Below are 23,862 nucleotides of genomic sequence, written 5' to 3' on the forward strand. Positions count from 1 at the left end.
CACTTAATCCGAATTTCCTCGATATTTTTTCAAAATCCTCAGTTTTCATGAATTCACATGAAATTTCATCTCAATTTTTACAATTGATCATACAATGTCAAATATTTAGGCTTTTGTCTAATGAATATTCAAAAGGTCAAGATTAATTTACAAGGTGGAAAAGAAATGGTAATCAGGCAAATTATAGAAAAAATTAGCCCGAATTTACTCTACACTTTCTGAAATCCTCAATTTACAGAGTGTTTTTAAAATCTATAAGAAACATTTATATTCCCAAAAATATAGCAATTTGGTGTAAATGTGACATATATACATTCATTTCTACCAGTTATACATTTCATTTTTATGGTATCTAACACTAACGATATTTAAAATATTCATTTCGAATTTCCTCTGTCATTTTATTCTTATGAATAAGTTATGTTTGACAATTTTATAAAATAGATCAACTTTCTAGTGGCAATTACAGAAAATTATCACATATATTCTTCACATGCACAGGACTAATTCAAAGCAACTTAACCTTCAATATAACCAGGAATAATTAATAAACCTTCAAAAAATTATGAGAAAAATCATACATAAAATTTTCATATATATATATATATATATATATATATATATATATATATATATATATATATATATATATATATATATATATATATATATATATATATATATATATATATATATATATAGGTCCCTGGTATTATGTTATTGGATATTTCACATTTGTCGACCGAGTTTTGAAAGCAATAAATACCTACACACGTTTATGAGTATAAGTACATAGTTTGTTTAGCACACATAAATATAACTCCTCAATGTGATCATATATTGGATAAAATTTGCTGGAGTTTTCAGATAACAAAAAGAGCAATCATCAGTGACAATCAAATGCACTTTGACATCTTTGCCTGAAAATGACATCCTTTGAACTTTTTAACAATAATATTCATGCAGCTATCAAACTTAATTTCACATTTAGATGCAAAATACTTATTCAAGGATGAAATTTCTTTTTGAGAATTTGTAGCACAAACATTTATTTATCAGTGTAAATAACTTGTTTTAAAATTTAATTAAAAAATTACGTCTTGAGGGTTTCTACTGCAAGAATATGTAGTTCATTTTTAAAAATCTAAATTTTAAGTTTTAACTACCAGCAATTTAGTTCGGCATGCTCTCGCTTAAAATCACCCTTTAACTAAATGATCTAAAGCAGACATATTTTTATGCATCTCAGAAATGTATTTTAAGTTTTTAACTGTATTTGAAAATGAAAAGCAACTGAATACATATAGCTAGAAATATAGAATTTACAGGTTGTTTTAATGCCAGTTCATGTAAATCTTCACACTCTAATCTAATGAAAGATAATGCTTGAAAATTCACTCTTGGAGTAAGATTTCACATTTGAATCAAAGATTTTGCATAGTAATCATATTCTACAACTTGTGCATTGTACTGATTACATGGGATTGACATGACATCAGACGAGGCAACGTGGATCTGCAATCTCGCAGTTGTTTGTGACCTTCAAGTTCAAGCTTTCCTTTGGCTGATCGGCATGCCCCGGGCATAAGTAACTATGATTTAAATTGTCATAACTGTCCCTGGGCTTCTGCAATGCTTCGATAATATTCACAGTTTGTAGATTTTACAAAACGACCCTCAGAGGGTTTTCTACGGGAAATGATCTGGACAAGTTGACATTCGCTACCGAACTGCAAATTTTATGGCGATTCTTGCAAAACCAAAGAAAAATTAACAAAAAAATTATTTTTTTAAATAGAAGTAGATTCAACATTACTTAAAGTAATGAATTAACTAATAGTTTTTCCTTCAGTGCAATTAAATATGAATTTTGCATTTTACCACTCGCATAATTTATGGAGACCCATTGACGACGTAAAATGCTGACAAGAATCCATCCTTAAAGATTTGCTTTGTTTAACAATTTTTCTGCCCTTTAAATCTAAAAATAGAAAAAAAAGCATGCTTATATAAATAAAAGAATAGTAAATAGTACCCATAAAACTAAAATGCACTTGTACTTTGATAATTATTGTTTAATTATAATTAATTTTGATCGTTTTGTAGATCATCAATCGGTGGATGCTGCACATGATATGTTTTCCATCCTCAAACGAGAAAATGCGAAGGTAAAAGTTATCATATGTTTACTTCAGTTAAAACTAAACCTTTTAAAAATGATGATATCAGAATATACAATGTATGTATTAAATCCAAACCTAAGAAAAACATTTTGGAAAGAAAATAATTTTTTAATGAAGTTCCTATTTTATTACTGATTTGATTTTAATTTTTAATAATCTTTTATCCCCCGCCCCCTTTCCAAAAAAAAAAAAAAAAAAAAACAAAAAAACAAAAACAAAAAAAAAATACAAAAAAAAAAAAAAAAAAAAAAAAAAAAAAAAATACAAAAAAAAAAAAAATAATAATAAAAAAAAAAAAAAACCAACAAAAAAAAAAAAACAAAAAAAAAAAAAAAAACAAAAAACAAAAAACAAAAACATGGTTTTGAGACTTTTTTTTGAATGCGCACATGTATTCTACTCTTTGATATGTAACCATTTGATTTATATATATATATATATATATATATATATATATATATATATATATATATATATATATATATATATATATATATATATATATATATTCATAATGTCAAAGATGGACATGAAAAATCAACTTTTCAGACTTAATGACATAGGTTTTATACCCCCCCCCCCATTCTTAAAAGATTTATAATCCCTATTCCCTTGAAGTCGGTTTAATATCAAAAGAATATTACTAAAAGGATTTAAGTTGTCTGCATGTGATTCTAAAATTTGAAGCAAAATTCCAATCTTTTGTTAAAAAAAAATACAGCTTAAATGAATTAGTTTGCCATTTATCAAAACTAATGCTGTTAAAAAAATATTAAAATTATATTCATTTTCCCTAAATATATCGAGGCGTATATCTCATGGGCGTCCTTAACCTAGCTGCGTTGAAACCAGACTTTTTTTTATCGTGTCATTTACTTAGTAAATCAAGCATGTACTTCATTTCAAGAAAATGCTCGTTATTTACTACATGTACAATGAAATATCAAGTCTCACTTTAGGCTTTGTCAGAAGATTACTTTTTACATTGTAGAGAAAAAAAAATTCTGTTTTTTTTTTTTATTTCAGAATGCTCTTCCGGATTTACGGGACATAATTGCTCATTACAATGGCGCTACCCTAGTTATGTACGATTTTTGTCAGCAAAGGTGTGACTGTACAGAAATATACTGCAATAAAATTATAGGCTGCCTAAACACTAAGAAAGGAGGTAGATATTATTACGTTGCAGCAGTTTTCCTTCCCATCAAATTTCTTTTTTTCATTTTTTTTTAATTTTGAAATTAACCATTTCACTTTTTTTTAAAAAAACTTTCAAATTCATACTTAATAATTCCATGCAGATCAAACTGAACTGATTTCAATAGCTCTGCTGGTCCCCCTCTTACTCATTCTTGCCGCAATTTCTGTTATGGTATTATTGAGGAAAATCTGCTTTCCGAGACTGCAATAGAAGAAAGACGCTTGTAACACGCAAGAAATTGATACAAAAATTGGTACACATTTTTATATCGATATACTAGAAATTAAGTGTGACGAAAGCAGAAATGCGAGTGGTAATAGCTTTTTTTTATATGGATTATGATTACATAGAGACGGAGAATATGGAATCATAAGATATGTACGACCTTGGAAAAGAACTGCTTAATTAAAGAGTTCTTGGATCTTCAAGTATTAAATCCATCAGTTTTTAAATATTAGATTCTTGTTAAAGTGAATATATTATCATTTAATCATTTAAGTCTTACTGATGTTAAATGCTGTATCAAATACTGCTTTTGGGCTTGTTGAAGAATTGTGTACATTACGAACATGCTGACTGAACACATTTTAGTTCCTGTTGTTCTTGTAATCTTGCAGATAACCAATGGAACATGTATAAGGTTTTTGCCTTTAAGCTCGTAATTTGATTCGGAATTCTAAAAACTAGTTGAATTAAATATCATTCTGACTGCCCGTTTATTTGTTTGAATGTAAATGTAAAGAGTCAGTGTATATGTAAAATAAAAAAAAAAGCATAGATGTAATCATACGATTTTTTTTTTTCGAAAGCTAACATTTCAAAAATGCAGCACACGAAAGGCATTTATTTAATCAATGTGGTGATTGTTTCATATATGCAAAAAGAATATATTTTTTTTTCAAAATAATTTTCAGAAATAAGAAAGCAAATGCTGTCAAGGATTTTATGCTTTAACCAGAGGAAATTTAAACAAGGTGTTTTTGCATTCACCACAAATTAGATTATAATTTTGCGTTGAATAGATAGATAATAATATCAAAGTACATCTCTCTCTGCATTTGTAATCTACCTTATCGAGGAAATCATGATTTCAGAAATGAAATAAAAAATGCATGATAAAAACGGAATCGTTATAATGTAGAGGGAAGAAATAAATGTTTGTGATACTGAAATACGTTTAGAAAAGATCAGTGACGATCGCAATGAAGCGAACAAAAATAGAAATCTATGATCAAGGCTTAAACAGTCTTCGAATAAGGGATTAAGAGCCTTGGAGGAGTAAACATCCCCTTTTGACCAGTCACACCCGCCAGGTTCCTATGTATTGATTAAGTAGAAGGAATAACCTTGGTCAAATTTAGTACAAAAGCAAGTCTTACATTTGGTAGAAAATATTTCAACAGAAATGCGCTTATACTTATGCCCGTTTTCAATGAAAAGAAAAAGAATAAGGGCAAATGTTACTTAAACAAAGTTAAAGTATTTTTTTATCTCGTTACCTTACTGTCTACTAAGTTGTGTCAATCGTTTGAAAAGGTAGATAGCAAATGAAATTTTAAAATGATATCCCGAGATCCACAATGTTTCTTTACTTGATCCTTTCCCATTCTGTAGTAGATACTACACGAAAGCAAAATTCCATCATATTACTTTACACTACAGATATGAAAAGTCAAATAGCATTGCTTTATGTTTGTTTGTTTGTATGTTGTTTAACGTCCCTCTCGAGAATTTTTCACTCATATGGAGACGCCACTACTTGCCGGTGGAGAGCTGCAAATTTTGTCCTATGCTCGGCACTTACGGCCATTGAGCAGTGAGGGAATTTTTTTTGTGCCAGCACCTACTGCGACACGGGACCTCAGTTTAAACGGTCTCATCCGAAGGACCGGTCTCCATGTCCCACAGTGGGATTCGAACCCGCGACGTAAGGATCAACTCCTTACTCCGCGACTCTAGAGTAGACGCTCTAACCATTGCGCCAAGCAGGAGACCATTGCTTTATGAATACCCGTGTCAAATTGACCTGAGAGAGAGACAGAGAGAGAGAGAGCACCCGCGTTTACCAACTTGTGGGGAACTCACACCTGACAAAGGACCTTTCTTATGGGGAAAGTTGAGAATTGTGGGGAAATCTCTCGTTCCCCACAAATATGGTCATGGATATTTTTGGATTCTACGTAGTCTACTGATAAAATTTAATCGATTTGTTTTCATTTTCGAAAAAATCCCCATAAGTCGGCAAAAATAACCCACATTCTGTGTTCTCACTCCACCGTAAAACGAATGTTTGGGGATGCTGGGAAATGTTCATTCGGACTGCAGCGGGGTTTAAACTAGTCCCCCTAACATCGTAAACTTTCAAAGGCTAACAAGGAGCGGAAAACCAACTTATTGCGGGAATGGCGGCTCCGAGGTGACAGTCATGCGGTAAGTATAGTAAGATTTTTTATTATTAATTAGGCTTACAACAACCTTCTTAGTTTTAGACACGTAAATCATGCGTGAAGTAATTCATATAGTAGTACATGTAGTTCGTAGTAGAAAAGTAACATTTAACCATGTAGTGTAACGTGAAACTTTGACCCACTTCAGAGTCGTCGAATTAATTTTATAATGCTAATCCTGTAAAAAAAAAGAATTTATATTCAATATTTTACCCCCGGGACCTGATATAGGCGTTGGAAGGTTGTTCCTTTTTTTTTTGGCGAAACATGCCCATGCATGTAGAAATATGTTAGATGATGCGACCGTTAGTGAAGGCGGAGACATTGAGAAAGCAAAAGTTCAAATCACAACATTTTGTGCTATCCACAGTGCTATAACACTGTGTTATAGTATCAGAGAGTGAAAATTTTGTTAAATATTTTAAATGTTCGGTGAAGGCTGCATAGTTGCCCTCTCCCCACTTTTTGTTGTAGCATAGTTAAAATCATAGTAATATAGTGCATAGATATGATTGGGTGTTAAAAGGAAGATCTACACCTGCCATGGTAAGATTAAAAAAAAATTCTTGCTTAATTATGAATTATACATTTCTCATAAGATAAAAGGGCCATACTTTTTAAAATACCTGAGTATAAAAAAAAAACCGAACAGGATAATCATGCAATTCTCATGAAGCTAAGAAATTGATTGATTGATTAATTGTATGCTGTTTTACGTCCCATTTGAGAATTTTTCACTCATATAGAGACGTCACCATATACCGGTGAAGGGCTTCAAATTTGGACCTTCACTTGGCACTTAGGGCCATTGAGCAGTGAGGGATCTTTATCATGCCAGCGCCTACCGTGACACAGGGCCTCGGTTTTTAAGGTCTCATCCAAAGGACCCGCAACTTTCACTTCAAAGTGCCGAGCGCATGGTGAAGGAACAGTTGCTACCCATTTTTTATTGGCTTAGGTCAGTTGTGGCCGAGATTCGAACTCACGACCTCCCGATTACATAGCGAGCGCTCTACCTACTGAGCTACTGTGAACGGTCTTAAGCTAAGAAAAAATAAGCCTTTGGGAATTTTATTTCAAGAGATGACCTACATTTCCTATTACAGAATTTTTGCTGTCTAATAATTATATTCTGAATGAAAGAATACCCAAATGAAAAATATTATTAATCACATATTACTTGAGATTCTGCCCAGCTAGGATACAACCTATAAAATCTAATTATTATCCAGATTCAATAAAAGATGGTGCAAGTGATATGATATATTCCATGAAAAGATGTATAATAAGTTAACCAGTAAACCAATGTACTAGTATTCAGGTGTTAAAAATTATTAGATTGATAAATCTGTCTTTAATTTACTATATAGCTCTACCAGTTGCAAAGTGTAGCAAGCTAAGTGGTAGAGCTTGTCGAAGCCACAGGCAATTGGGGCATGGACCCCCTCCCCTCTTTTCCATTTTTTTTTTCTTGATAAATCTGGGTCTGACATCTTTTTCATATTTTTGTATTCTAATATGCACTGTATGTTATTGATAAATGTAACTCTTTTGTAAGAGTGAAACGTTTATTGAATTTTGTAAACGTTTAAACGAACAGCAGTAAACGAAACGTTACCGTTTAAACGGGAGAATATTTTGTGTTGAAATACTCATGAAACACTAATTAATACTCTATTCTTTCATTATAATGTAAGTATGAATTGTTATAACTATTTATTTGTTGGCTTTTATGACGAAAGAATATGAAGCACATAAAACTCATTCACTTTCTACACCGTCACTCAATATTGCATTAATAGTTTGTTTGGCTACATACCGGACGTAGAAGACGCATTGTCAAATTGGATCTTTTAATCCTGAAGTAAGTAAACTGCGATCTGCTGACTGTATTGAAACACTTTTCAAAGACTGGTGAAAACGTATTAAAGTGTATATTTATTTAATCAAAGTAAATCAAGTTTTATACTTGGATAAATAAAATCATAATACATCGTTAGTATTCGCTACTCAGAAATCGGAATTAAATATGTTAGACGGTATTGGGTTTTAGATAGTTCTGTTTAACAACATGTTTCCGGTATCGATCAAAAGAGAAAACAATAATTTCATTGGTAAATATGAAATAAAACAACTTGTTTGTATTTATCTTTACTTCTGATATACATTGATAATGACCTTCGTGTAAACGTTTACTCAATTCGTGAACATTTAGAGCATTTAATTGAAACGTCGTGGTTTTCACGTGTAATCATTTCGCCCTAACTCTTTTGTCTCAATAAGCGTGATAAGCTGTTTTTAAATATCTTGTTTTCGACTGATACATATAAAAAAAAAAAGAAAAATTTAATATTCACTTTTTATTTACAGATTGTGCCCTCCATAACATTCATGTATCTATATAAAGATACAAGTTTATAAAATTTTCTTAGCTCTTGAAGCAGGGGCTGACAAATAGATTTTTTAGGCACTTGTCTAAGGGCAAGTGCATGGTCAATATTCACTTGCCCTACCTGAATTTTTGCTTACCCCACCATCGTGACCATAAACTAATTAATACTATAGATAGATAGATAGATAGATAGATAGATTAGATATATATATATATATATATATATATATATATATATATATATATATATATATATATATATATATATATATATATATATATATATATATATATATATATATATATATATATATATATATATATATATATATATACATATATATATATATATATATATATATATATATATATATATATATATATATATATATATATATATATATATATATATATATAAATATAAATATATATATATATATATATATATATATATATATATATATATATATATATATATATATATATATATATATATATATATATATATATATATATATATATATATATATATATATATATATATTTCAAAAAATAGGAAGATAGATATATATATTACATCTATATTATATATGTAATTATACTATAAGAATATAATGCAAGCCCCTGTGCCTAGCTTTATTCAGTTGTTTATTTGACTTATATGTGGATTTAATTTTTTTTTTAAGTCACTTGCCCACGGGCAAGTGGTTGAGAAAATTTCACTAGCCCAACACTAAAATTCACTGCCCGGGCGTAGGGCAATGGTATTTGTCAGTTGTTGGGAGTTTGTTGTTATTAATTTATAAAAGGAAAAAAGTTATTGGGAAACAGCAAAAAAAAAGTATTCTCAAAAAAAGGTGGGGGCAGCCCTCTTGCCCCCTTCCACCCACACCATGTGTTTATGTAGAGATGTATAACTCATACAAATAAGAACAAAATTTGATTATCAAGTTCAATAAAATATACTCGAATGTATCATTCAAATTACTCTTTTGACATGTTCCCTTAAGTGTAAAGTCTGCAGTTCAAAGTCTGCATGTTGTCGGGTGTCTGAGATTCCGAAAATGTTCAGTAGTGGGAAAGGACGCTATACCTTTTTGCATGTACTTTATAAAACGAGCGCTACGAAAAGCACTACAGTAAAGCACAAACATGTTTAATGAATTGACGCTTACAATCCCAGTGACTTTAAGATATATTGTAAACTTAATACATATAAGTAAAATAAATTATAACAAAGCATACTCATCTGTCTCTTGCACTTCAATCATTATAAGCGTGCTTCACTGTAGTTATAAATTTGCATCTAAACAGGGTTGTCCCTAAAACCTGGGGCCTGGGGAATTTCCCCACCTATAATGATGTAATCCCCCGGTTATTCTGGTATTCCCTCTCAACCCCTCCGTTAGGGAGGAACCCGAATAACCCTTCTACTTTTTAAATGCCCCCTGCTATTTCAATTCTTAGGGACAACCCTGCTAAAGAAGGTGTTTCCACTTCAGTACAAGTAATAAAAAAGCTTAAAGTGAGCATGATGATAAATCACTTATGGAACATTAGTAAATAACTAAGGATTCAAAATATTTATTTTTTTTATATACCTGTGTCAGTATGGTAGTGTATGATACACAGCTTCTTTAATACTGGCTTAGGCTAGTGGGTTAAACTTGTACCTCAATTGATAGAACACTGGACTGGCATGCCAGGGACGGGTTAAAATTCAGTCAAAGACACAAAATTATGTCTCTAGTACATTAGTGTTATAATCTTATATATAAATATTGCTTTTTTAAAATGTAGAGGTGGGATGATATATCGATAAACCAATACATACCGATATTTTCTGCTTAGATACGGTTTATGACACATGCATTGAAATATCGGTATGAAACGATACATGAACGACCTATCAAAAAATTGAAAATGGCTGCTTGTACAAAGTGAAGAGATGATAATGATATTGTAAATGCTCTTTACAACTAATAAGTCATAGATAAGAGGGAAAACATTTTCACTCTTAAGCATCCTCGGAAGATGGTACTGTACATAGAAAAGTTTAGTATGTAAAGCATCAGAAAGTATCGTTAACAGTTAATCGTAACAACAGTTAATATTATTTTGTTAGTGGCCATCTGCACTAACAGCCAATAACAAAGCTTGGATTCTCAAATTTCATTAAAAAGAATTTGAAATTTTGAAACAAATTGGGAATTACCCTTTTTGGAGAAATTGGGAAAATCAGCCGGGGTCTGTGGGCAACTTTCACTGGGCGAGCCCTGCTGGGGGGCCCAATTTCAGCATTTTAATGACATTTAGAGTGCATAAAATAGCAAAGTAAACCATATTTCACATCTTCTGAAAATTTTTTGAAGGAAAAAAAAATATTTGTGCTTTTCATTATTGTAAGGGGATTTTGTACTCATCAAAAGGGGAAAATGGGATATTAGGGGAGATTTTCTCTTGAAAAATAAGTCCGAATATCGGTAGTAAATATGCGCTAGAATATTGTTTTGTAAATTTTCAGTCAATGAAATTGATGAACTTAAAGTATCAATTTTAAAGCACATTTGATTTGATAGAGAATCTTGATTTATTGTCAAGAAGACAAATATTGAAATAAAATACTAAATTTTTGTGTCGCCTGCAGAGCAGAGTGGCACTATAAGAGATCACTTTACCCTTTACCTGGCGTCTGCCTGTTCTTCTGTCACACCCTACATCTCAAGATCTGTAAGAGGTATGGATTTTATATTTTGCACATATATTGCTTGGCACTATGGCTTTTGTAAATTACCATAGTTACTGACCTCTTGGCCTTGACCTTTGACCTACTTTTCAATATACAATGTAGTTCATAGGGCTGATTTACAGCATATTTTTGACATTTAAGAGGTATTTCTATGCCATTTAGCATGTGCACTGTTTGTCGTAACACAATATGAAAAATACCAGCATTACAATCCACTTGACCTTTGACCTACTTTACAAAAAATACTTCGGGAAGTTTAGTTTAATTTATGACTTTTGAAATTTGAGAGACAGGATTTTGATAATTAGCATTTATACATGTTTATGAGCTCATGATACTGTAATTTGAATCTGTATGATGTTCAGTGAGGAACAGATTTTGTTAATGCTTCACTTATAAGTGAAGATTAGCCAAATATCAGTGAGTATTTCACTTATACTTCACTTATAAGTGAAGATCAGTATGGTATTAGCCAGAATAAGTGTGGACTTAGAATTTTTATACTATACTAGACTTCTCTTGAGTTGCATTGTGGGTATTCAAGCTAACCAATCAGAAACTTTGTCTCTGAAGAGATAAACAACAAGAATTTGAAACTAAGTTAGTCTCTGTGAAAGGATGTTGTTGGAGATTTCAAATTTATTTTGAGTTTGCCTTTACATCAGATTCAACAAGTAGGTTCTATTCACATTATCTTTTTATTTTAACTTCCTTTGCCTGAAATTTTGAATCAATTGACTCAGTTGCTTTCAGATTTCATAAATTTGAAGAAACCTCAAGGTCATTAAGTCTTAACTGATTTCTTTTTGTCAAACATTTTTGTTTGTGAGCTGAAATAATATATAAAGTTTGCATCATCAAAGAATGTCATATGAGAGGGATTTTTTTTTCTCATAAAATGTTAACTTAATTATTTCATCTTAGGTGAAGATGCATATGTATATATGTAAAAAAAAAAAAAAAAAAACTTTGAACACCATATGCAACCCCTGCATGATTTGTTCTAAATTAAGATCTTAGAGGCAGTGCTGCACTTCACTTTTAAGTGACTTATAAGTGACTCCTACTTGATAAAGTATAAAGGGCTAATACTTGACTTATAAGTCACTTATAAGTGACTAGATAAAGTATAAAGGGCTAATACTTGACTTATAAGTCACTTATAAGTGACTATACTTGCATAAAGCAAAAGTGGCTAATACTTGGGTTATAAAACACTTATAAGTCAAGCACCTCATTTGCATATAAAATCCTAATGAGTCACTAATCAGTCACTTACAGTGCAGGAAACTAATTTTGTTACAGCATCGATGCTGATTTGAATGCTTCCTTTGCTTGCTGATTTGAATGCTTCCTTTGCTTGCTGATTTAATGCTACTAATCCTTATCCTGATGCTGTTTTATAATTAGGTCAATGCTACCGGAAGTAGCATCATGCTACCGGAAGTAGATAATGAATTTCAGCATTGCCGTTTAAAGGAATAAAAGTGCCTTTTACAATTATTTGATCATAATATCTCACTATGTATTAATAATGTGAATACTTTAACCAATATTCTTTCTTTCTTTTTTAATTTTTTACTGAATTAAAACTCATTGATTTTCTGATGCTAGTAGGATAATGCTGATTTTTTGTAGGTCAATGCTGGTTTTATCCTTTACTTGCTGATGCTGATCCTGGTAATGCTGTTTTTTAAACGCTGATGCTGATGCTAGCTCGATCCTGATGCTACTAATGCTTATGCTGATGCTGGTTTATGTAACGAAATTAGTTCCCTGCACTGTATATGTTAAATGTATCAGTGAAGTATAAGTCCAGTATAAACAACATACAAGTAAAAGAATAAAGCACTTATAAATCACTTATCAGAAATTTCTGTAAGGGTTATTTTAAGTTAAACATTTTATTAGTTAAAATTCAACTTTGACAATAAATATTTCTTTTTCTAAAAAGGGCGGCTTACTAATGGCATTTCTGTTTAATGTGTATAGGATATGCATTTTTTCAAACACCGAAGTGATCGAGATTAGGATTTTTAATAGTGAAGAGGAATTGTTTACTTCCGGAAAGATATCCGCGGATAAATTTTTCAGGGTTGGCTCATATATTTTAGGGTTGATCAGGGAACCGGAAACGCACAATTTATTTATCTAGGCCTGAAATTCAGTTAACACATATGTAAATACAATGAAAATACATTGGGATCGGTATTCCACCATGAATCATGTAGAATGACAATTGCAGTAAGGACAGACTGAAATCTGTTTTGGAGGATTAATTGTTGGAAATATGTCTTAATAAAATGATAAGTAGATATTTCTAATAATTTCAATTAAATTATTCATTTGAAGGTTAAAGAACCATATTTTCTTTGATTGTCAGATTCTATCAGAGTCTTATACTATCCATAGGTGCCAGTTTTTCTTTGCAGGGAAATGCATGTATTGAACTATCATGCTAAAAGTAAATTAAAAGCTGACCAATTATAGAATTTTGTCACCTTTAAGGAAGCTACAGAGCAGGCGACACATGTGTTCCTTGAAACACTCTAGTTTTAATTTTATATAGTTTTCATATATAATTATTATAATATCGAGATACGTATTATATCATGTTATATGTATTGAGATACGTATCGTATCACAAGATCTACCTGTTTTGTCCCACCTCTATAAAAATGTTTGCTTTTGTTGAACTCAATTGCTTTCAAATTGATGATGATCATCATATAGGTACTCATTGAAGAAGAAAAGAAGAACCGGGAAGACCTGTTGTATACATGATACATAAATTTGCACCAGTCTTGCAACTTTATTTGTTATTGACATGAACAATATTTCATTTTTTTTTTTAGAAAAGGTTTAAATCTCAAAAGTTCAAGGGGTCACAATCTTTAAATTATACCAGTACATGTATTTTAAAAAAAAATGTGAAAAGTTTAAACAGTACAAAAAAGATGAATGATTCAATCCCAGATGTCGGTCTTGATCTCGCCCCTCCAGATAAAGCAAAATGTCTTTTAAAACTATCTAAGTTGATGCAAAAATTACATATTATATTTTATTTCTTAACTGTTCTTGAGTGTCGAGACAAGGTCAGTTGTATTGAGAGCACTAACAAATTAAATTTGTTATTGGGGTCAAAAATCGGGTGTTGAGTGATATAGCTCATAGACTTTTCTTGTAATCATGGGTAAAAATATATACTGATGAAAAAAATTCAATTAAATTGTGTAATACAGAGCAAAACTATTATTGCAGATTTTGGAGTTTTCACAAGAGCAAACTTAAGGTGACTTTATTCTTGAAAATGTTGGAGACTGAGAGGCAGATGTATAAACAGACAACTCTGCATGGAATTGGAGGATACGAGTATATAACTGAAAGCATTCTATCTGGATTTCTGTATGGTGACAGAAGGCTTTGGTAAGTCAAGATAACAGTAATAGATCATAAGTAAACAATTATCATTTAAGTTCTCATTTTGAAATCTATGCTTCCATTACCATAAAAAAACATCACTGACCTCATTTGCTGACCTTATGGTTATTCAGTCTTTGAAATGCACTTTTTTGTTTTCAATCGATCTTACTTGAAAGGAAACTCCAATTAACTTTGTGCTAATTTTAGCCTTTTTTTTTCAAATGAAAACCTAAGTCACTCACTGACCTATTTGCTTTCTGCTTTTGTCCATCCTTCTTTAACATTTGAATATTTTTAGCTTCTTCTCTGAAACTGATGAACCAATTTCAACCAATTTTGGCAAAGAATATCTAGTATGATGAAGGGGAACAAAAATTGTGAATTTCATTATATCTGCCACCCCCTCTCTTTGGCCTGAGGGATAGGCTAAACTTATTAAAATTATTGCAATCTTTAAAAATCTTCTATTTTTTACTACTGGAAATTAAGCAGTTGAATTGCTGCTATGGTTGAATAAGCATTAAGCCCTCTGTCAAAATTCTGAAATTCATTGCCCCAAGGTCAGGGGTTCCGGTGTAAGGGTGGAGGTCCATTGATTAAATATGGTGAAAATGCTTTATTTCTTTGAAAATATTCTTCTCTGCTCCTGGATATGAAGCAGACAAACTAAGTACAAAGTTATGATGAGCACCTCTTCCAAAATTATTAATTTCATGGCCTTTGGGTTGTGGTGTTAGGATGGGGCTTTAGTGATAATTATAGTGAAAATGCATTAATTCTTTGAGAATCTTCTTCTCTGTCTCTGATTATTAAGGGGAAAAAACTAAGTGCAGGTTATAATGAGCAAGGGTGCTTCTTTGAAAATTGTGAATTTCATAGCCCCTGGATGAGAGGTTGGAGGGTGTGGTCTATGGATAATACAGGTATAGTGAGAATGGATTATTTCTTTGAAAATTTCTTTTCTGCTCCTGAGTATTGAAAACAATATTAAGTTCATGGTTATGATGAATAAAGTTGCCTTTTCCATAATTTTGAATTTTGTTCCCCAAGGGGTCAGTAGTTTTGGTGTTAGGGCAGGGCCCTATTGGTTATATAGTGAAAATGCATTATTTCTCTGAAAATCTTCCTTCTTTGATCATGTGCATCAGATTTATACCAATCTTAGTACATAGTTATGATAAGTAACAGTGTCTCTTTCAAAATTGTGAATATCATGGCACTTGGTTGGGGATTCTGGTGCTAAGGCATGGTTCTATTGAATATACGGTGAAAATGCATTAATTTTTTGAAAATCTTTCCTGCTTCTCGGTATAAAGCAGATAAACTGAGCCCATGGTTATATTAATCAAGGGTACCTCTTCCAGATTTGTGAAATTTGTGGCTTCAGGGTCAGCAGCTCTTATGTTTGAAGACAGAGTTGTCTATTGAATTTATATAGTGAAAATTCCTTAATATTTTTGAAAATCTTTTCTTCTCCTGGGTATTAAACAGACAGACTATTGAATGAGCAAAGTGCCTCTTCCCGAGTTCCAAAATTATGAATTTCATGGCCCTAGGGTCATGGGTTTTTCTTTCTCTTAGATTTAGTTTTGCTCAAATCATGGCCCCTGTGTAGAGCGGGGCCACAATGGGAAATGAAAGTTTTACAGAGGAATATATAGCTAAAGATCTTTAAACGTCTTTCTTCTCGAGAACATCAAAACCATGAGTAGTCATATTCATATGGGAGCATCCTCAGGTAGCACTGCCACAGATTCAAGTTTGTTCAAATCATGAACCCCAGGGGTAATGGTTGAGTGGGGCCACAATTTTGGATCAAAGTTTTACATAGAAAAACATAGGAAAAATCTTTGAATAAAAATTAACTGTTCAAGAAAATAAAACCTTGGTTAGTCATATTCATTTGGTTGCATCTTCAGGTAGACTCAAGTTTTTTTTTTGAATCATGATCCCTTGGGGTATAGGACTGGCATAAAAAACCTATGCAGAGTGTTTAAATGCCTTTTAAAATTAATTCCGATGTAGAATCTTTTTTTTATTTATCAATCAGACATTCAGCTGTATAATAGTGTACATACTGATGCATCAGTTTCTCTCAGTATGTCATTTTAGCTCACCTGAGCTGAAAGCTCAAGTGAGCTTTTCTGATCACCCGTTGTCCGTCATCCCTCTAGCTGTCTGTCCGTCAGTCTGTAAACTTTTCACATTTTCAACTTCTTCTCAAGAACCACTGGGCCAATTTTAACCAAAATTGGTACAAAGCATTCTTGGGTGAAGGGGAGTTTAAATTATAAGAATAAAGGGCCAAGCCCCCTTTCAAGGGGAGATAATCAAGAAAAGACAAAAATAGGGTGGGGTCATTAAAAAAATCTTCTTCTTAAGAACGACTGAACCAGAAAAGCCGAAACTTATATGGAAGCATCCTGAGGTAGGGTAGATTCTAAATTCTTCAAATCATGACCCCCGGGGGTAGGGCAGGGTCACAATAGGGAATCCAATTTTTACATTGAAATATTTAGAAAATATCTTTAAAAATCTTCTTCTCAAGAACCACTTAGCCAGAAAAGCTGAAACTTATGTGGAAGCATCCTTGGGTAGTGTAGATTCTAAATTATACAAATCATGACCCCCGGGGTAAGGCGGGGCCACAATAGAGAATCCAAGTTTTACATTGAAATATGTAGAAAATATCTTTAAAAATCTTATTTTCAAGAACCAATGGGCAAAAAAAGCTGAAACTAATGTGGAAGATTCTAAATTGTTCAAATCATGACCCCTTGGGGTAGGGCGGGGCCACAATAGGTATTACAAGGGGGAAAATCAGATGAAGAACAGCAGTGCCAAAGTTACTCAGGTTAGCATTGTGGTCCAGGGGCCTCTTGTTTTACCCTAAAAAATAAGCACTATTTATATGATGTTACCCATTGCAAAATATGTTGTTAATGATGAGAGTAACATTACTACGATTCATTCAGAACAGATCACTATAACCTCCGACTTACTTCAGCAAAAATTCTTTGTGAAGATATAACCATGTTGATAAATATTGAATTATCAGAAAATTTTACAATATGTACTAATAAATGATTGATTATAATTGAGAGTAATCAATTGATGCCAGGGATCAACATTTATGGTTGTCTGATTGCCTGAGACAAGTAAATTCTCAGTTTGGGCAAGTGAAATTGTCAAAGTACTTGTCCGATCGGGCAAGTGATTTTTTTTCACACAAATGCACATATTTATTTAGATTACATTAATTTATAAATAAAAAAATAAATTGAACACTTGATTTCCGCCACGCACCTGATTGACAATGTTTCCTTGGTAGCGTTTCTTGATTATACCATTCATTTTAAAATCGTGTTCGTTATTTTCCTTTGTAGTAAATACGCTCTACGTCTAACAAAATGTTGTTAACTTCTTATTAGGAAATTAGATTATTTATTCATGCACAGAATATATGTACAGCGTAACACAATGTATCCTGATCAAGATAAGATGTATGTTTCGTAGCAACTATCTTCCTTTAGCGATGCTTCAGTTATCTCTGAAAATCACGATTCACAAAAGGGTCCTACCGAAAATAATTTTTTTTAAATTATGAATTTTATTGCATGTATAAGGAATTTAAAAGGAAATGGTTATTGCTGCATGGATGTGTGTGTTAGAAGGTTAAATTTACAAGTACAGTTGTATACATTTATGTACAAATGCAGCATCATTTTTTTTTTCACTGACTGGTATATATATATTGATATTTGATCACATTTTTTCTTATCATAACGTTTACAGAAATTAATTTTTTTCTTATTAAGTTTTTTTCCTAATTTTGGGCAACCAAGTTTTGCATTGAGACAAGTCAAAGTTTGAGATCACTTGCCCAAAGGGCAAGTGAATCTGAAAGTTAATGTCTATCCCTGGGTGCAGTGCCTCTGGCCTGATGTGTCATTTTTTACACTGGACCAGAATGTCTGATGTCTCAGAGTTCGGTTTTGAGCTTAACTATTTCGACACAATCTTCTCAATGTTTGTTTTATAAGTAGAAAATATCATACAATTCAAAATGCATAAATAAACATCATTAAGACGCATGAACTGTCTACAGAATTATGTGGGAGTGATCCCTGGTAAAAGAAAAGCTGTTAGGCCTATACTTAAGAGGTTTTTCGGTCTGACAAAATTTGGTTCAGTCCTTTGTATTCATTGCATTAATTAAAAATTACACAGGACTGAATGTCCAGTGTGGTCCTAAAAACTTTCGCATAAACTGACTTATAAGCTCTGAATTGAAAACAGTTTTATGCAAGAAAAAATTAAAATCTAGTTAAGGAAAACTCTATATGCAGCATATCAAACATGTTCAATGTGCTTTGATTTAGAGAACTTATGAACATTATTTAGTTTCAGTACATTTATATGATGATTGATTCTTTAAATTTAGATTTGGTAGATATTTATTGAAAAAATAATTTGCATCTTTAATGTAAATGTTAAGTAAAATAATGCATTTCTCCAAAAGCCAGTAGTGAAAAATATTCCTCACGAGTCAAAAGTGATAAATATTCCCCACAAGTCAACAATGATAATAAATATTCCCCACAAGCCAACAGTGATAAATATTCCCCACATGTCAACAATGATAAATAAAGATAAATATTCCCCACAAGTCAACAGCACAGGTACTTATGGATAGGAACCCCCCCCCCCCCTCCCTTAGGACTTGGACTTTTTTTTCAGAAATTATATTCATTACACTTATTTATCAGGTGTACCATAGGAATAAATCTGTAAAAGAGTCCCCCCCCATTTCTTTTTAGATACTAGTCCCCTACCGGAGAAACCAGAGGGGACTATAGGTTTAAGGTTTCCTCTGAGTCTGTCCGTCCATCTGTCTGTCTGTCCCTCTGTCTGTCTGTCAGTCTGTCCCACTTGGTTTTCCGCACTTTTTTCGTAAATCCTTGCAGATATTGAGCTGATTTTTGGTATGTGAGTGTATCTTGATGAGTTACAGATCAGTTTGCATTTCGTCCCGCTTCATTGATTTTTGACGGAGTTATGGCATTTTCAATTCTTAACGAGAACCAGCTTACACTTGGCGATAGGGGACTAGTATTGCTAATGCAATACTCTCAGAGTGCTTGTCAATTATTAATTTGTATGTTACAAAGCAAGAAAAGATGCAGTATTATTGGAGGTAGGTTAGGTCACATTATGAGGTCACAATTTTTCATGGAGATAAAAAAGTTTCTGAAGAACAGCAGAGCTGAAATGGCTCAAGTGAGCGTTGTTGTACATTTAACCTCTTTTAGAGCATCTTTTATTTAAGAAGACTTCAGCTTAAGGAAGCTATTGATCTTAGGTTGAGTTGACTTCTTTTTCTCGTTGAAGATATGGGGACAATCAAGAATTGGAGTGGCTAAGAATCAGATGGAGACCCAATGTCAGTTCACATGGAATACCAGGGTTTGCATAGGAGGACATTGGAACTGGCTTAAGTATTCGAATTTCTGATGGCAGTTGATGAAAGAAGATGTCATACTTAGGGAAACATTAAATTACTTTGAATGGTAAGATTTGGTTATTATACCCTGTAAAGTTCAGTATATAAACATGATGCATGTATCTTACGGAAGCGCAAAGGTCTCTACCTTTGCTGTGTTATAATGTGTATGTTGTCTTTATTTTATAGTTTATCAAAATTTAAAGTGTTGTAAATCCTTATTCATACACATATTCTGAGTTGAATTTAGATATATTTTTTTTTACATAATTTAAGGCACCTTCTTTTATTTCATTGATTTTATTGCTATAAGATTTGTCGACTTAAAAAAATATCGACTTTAAGATATTGATCAAAGCAAGATATTTATTCATATCAATATAGTGATGTTGATGTGTAAAAATAAGTATATGGATCTATCTATATAAATATATGAATATTTCCGAAAAAAAGAAATGAGAAAATACTATTATTGAATTAACTTCGCGGTGCGGGAATTCTAATGAATCTTCACTTCACCTGGGATTCAGTAAAAGCTCCTGTGCAATATGATTATAGACTAATACAGATTCAAGAAAGTTTCGGAAATGGTGACGCAGAGACATCGACAGTTAGATCATAAGCATAGTCATAAGGGGCTACTGTCCCAATCACACACTCTTGAAGAGTGGGAGGCAAGAGTATTGTGCTACCTAAGTACATTATAGATCTGCTATTATATCTTGAAAAAAAAAAAAAAGAAGAATACTCGAAGTTAGATAATTAACATGTTTTCCTTTTCAAATATTTCCCCTTTTAACTTTCTGGCTATAAGCGTATGCAGACTGGCTGCAACAAAGCACTAATTATTTTATATTTATATCTTCTATCATGATTTACTGCTGATATTTTTTTGAGTTGTGGGGGGGGGGGGGGTTAAGACTTTGGCAGATCCTATGTTTACCACAAAATGAAAAATGAAAATTAAATACTTATAGGACTAGTACTAAATATATTTACGAATGGAACATGTTCTCTAATTATTTTTGTCACATCGATATTTAATTCTTTAATTCTGCATACTTTAAGCACATAATTTTGATTTCAAAGAGAGATTGATGAATTCTATTCATAAGAAATAAAATATTAAATTATAACTAGACATTTAACTTCTTATTAATTAGAATGATGTAATTTGATTATTGCTTCAATGGTGACAATCTAACTGATCTTGCCGACTCACTTCCTTCCTCTTCAGTACGTTTTTCTCTATAATCATACAACAAATATTTGACACCTTTCACAATGTACATTATGCATGTGTCATCAATAGATCTGAGTGATTTGACGCTTCATTACAATCCCCCGTCCCCAAAATTAGTTGGAGAACAATATTTCCATCATACATTAAAAAAAACCGCTTTATATTTTGTGAAAATCCCCAGATACAATGCAACATAAAAATGAAAATAAGAAATCACAGTAGGTTATATGTTAATAAGACAATAACAATTAAATCAATGTACAAAAATATAACACAACAAGAGACCCTTACGCATCCGTATCTGCAAGATTACATGAACAACAGGAACTTAAATGTGTTCAGTCAGCATGCTATGTATACCATTCTGCAGCAAGTCCAAAAACAGTATTTGATACAGCATTTAACATCAATAAGATTCACAGGATTAAATGATAATACATTCACTTTAACAAGAATTTAATATTTAAAAATTGACTGATTTACCACTTGAAGATCTGAGAACTCTTTAATTAAACCGTTCTTTTCCAGGATCCTACATATCTTATAATTCCATATTCTCCGTCTCTATGCAATCATAATCCATATTAAAAACACTATGACCACTCGCATTTCTGCTTTCGTCACACTTGTTTTCTAGGATATCGATATAAGAATGTGTACCAATTTTTGTATCAATTTCTTGCGTGTTACGAGCGTCTTTCTTCTTTTGCAGTCTCGGAAAGCAGATTTTCCTCAATAATACCATAACAGAAATTGCGGCAAGAATGAGTAAGAGGGTTACCACCAAAGCAATTGAAATCAGTGCGGATTGATCTGCATCAAATTATTGAGTATGAATTTGAATTTAAAAAAAACAGTGAAACACATTCAAAATCAGGAAAGAAAAGGTAATTTGGTTGGATGAAAAACTGTTGCTACAAAATAAAATTTACCTCCTTTTTCAGTTTGTAGACAGCCTATGATTTGATTGCAGTATATTTTAGTACAATTACACCTTTGCTGACAAAATCGTCCATAACTAGGATAGCGGCATTGTAATGAGCAATTAGGTCCCGTTAATCAAGAAGAGCATTCTGAAATTAAAAAAAAAAATGAAATAATTTTTCTCGCTACAGTGTAGAAAGTAATGTGTTGTCAAAGTCTAAAATATTATTGAGACTTGATATTTCATAGTACATGTAGTTAACAACGAGCATTTTATTGAAATAAAGTAATATAAAGGATCTACTAAATAAATGTTACCATAAAAGAGTCTAGTTTCAACTCATATTGATACTCAAGATCAAGGAGTTAATCATTAAATTTTTTTTTTCTGATTAACACATACGAACATTCAAAAAGATTAATTCATTTATGCTGTATTTTTTTTAAAGAGTGTTAAAGGTAATTGGAATTTTGCTTCAAAATTTTAGAATCAGGAGCAGACGACTTAAATCCATTTAATGATTTTCTTTTGGTATTAAGCCGACTTCTAGGGAATGGGGGTTATACTTTTATCTACTTAAACTTTTAATGATGGGTTTATAAAAACTACACAATTAAGTTTGAAATGAAAAGTGATATTTTCATGTCCCTCTATGACATTGTGAACAAATATATAAACCAAACTATCACTTTCCAAAGAGTAGAATACATATGCGCATTTTTAAAAAGTATCTAAACCATTGTCAGGATTTTTTTGGCAAATAAATGATTATTAAGAATCAAATTCAAAACAGTAATAAAATGGGAACTTCATGAAAAAGTAACTACTTCTTCAAATTTGTTTTATTTTTTTTTTAGTTCTTGAAATAATACATATATTCTGATATCATCAGTTTTATAAGGGTATGTATTATCTGAAGTAAACATATAATAATTTGTACCTTCGCATGTCCTCTTTTCAGGATGGAAAATATATCCAGTGCAGCATCCGCCGATTGTTGATCTACAAAGCGATCTTAATTAATTATAATTAAACAAAAATTATCAAAGGACAAGTGTATTTAATTTTAGGGGTTCTATATGCTATTTTTATTGATATAAGCATGGTTATTTTTCTATATTTAGATTAAAAGGGCTGTAAAATTGTTAAACAAAGAAAATCTACTGGAGAGAGAGAGAGAGAGAGAGAGAGAGAGAGAGAGAGAGAGATTTATTACCTCAATAATAGGGAAACAATGGACAATCTATAATTTCAACAATTCAAACTAAATGTGCTTCTTACCCATCACATTTTCCAACAGCTTCATTTGAATGAGTACCAATAAGAAATATAAATGCAAAATACATAATTGAGTTGCAAATTTCATGAAATAGAACTCAGTTTTAAATCTCACGCTGTTCGTGTTCCTAATCGCTGAATGAATTGCATTTAGAACAAAAACTAAAGGAAATTGTTGAATGAATTTCCTTGGGAAAATAGATACGGAATCTGATCGTCAAACTCCCTTCCTTACTACCTCATCCGGCTGAACAAAATAAAATTTATTGCAATGATCTGAAAGGAGCATACAGGTCTCAAGTGAAGTACGAGATTTATTCATCATTGTACAAACAAACGTATCTTCAGGGAAGTAGGAAAAATCACGATTTATGATTTGACAAAACATCTCAGCACGTGCAGGATGAAAATATTTGCCGTATTTGTTATTTATGTTGTGTTTCAATAAATTTTCGTTCATTGTTTTCTTTTCAAATGTGTTAATTGCAAGGATAAAAAAACTTGATTTAAATCCTAAA

Source organism: Saccostrea echinata, unplaced genomic scaffold, assembly GCF_033153115.1.
Source record: "Saccostrea echinata isolate AGI-Se365-2 ecotype Australia unplaced genomic scaffold, CSIRO_AGI_Sech_v1 ptg000052l, whole genome shotgun sequence".
Classification (NCBI taxonomy): Eukaryota; Metazoa; Mollusca; class Bivalvia; order Ostreida; family Ostreidae; genus Saccostrea; species Saccostrea echinata.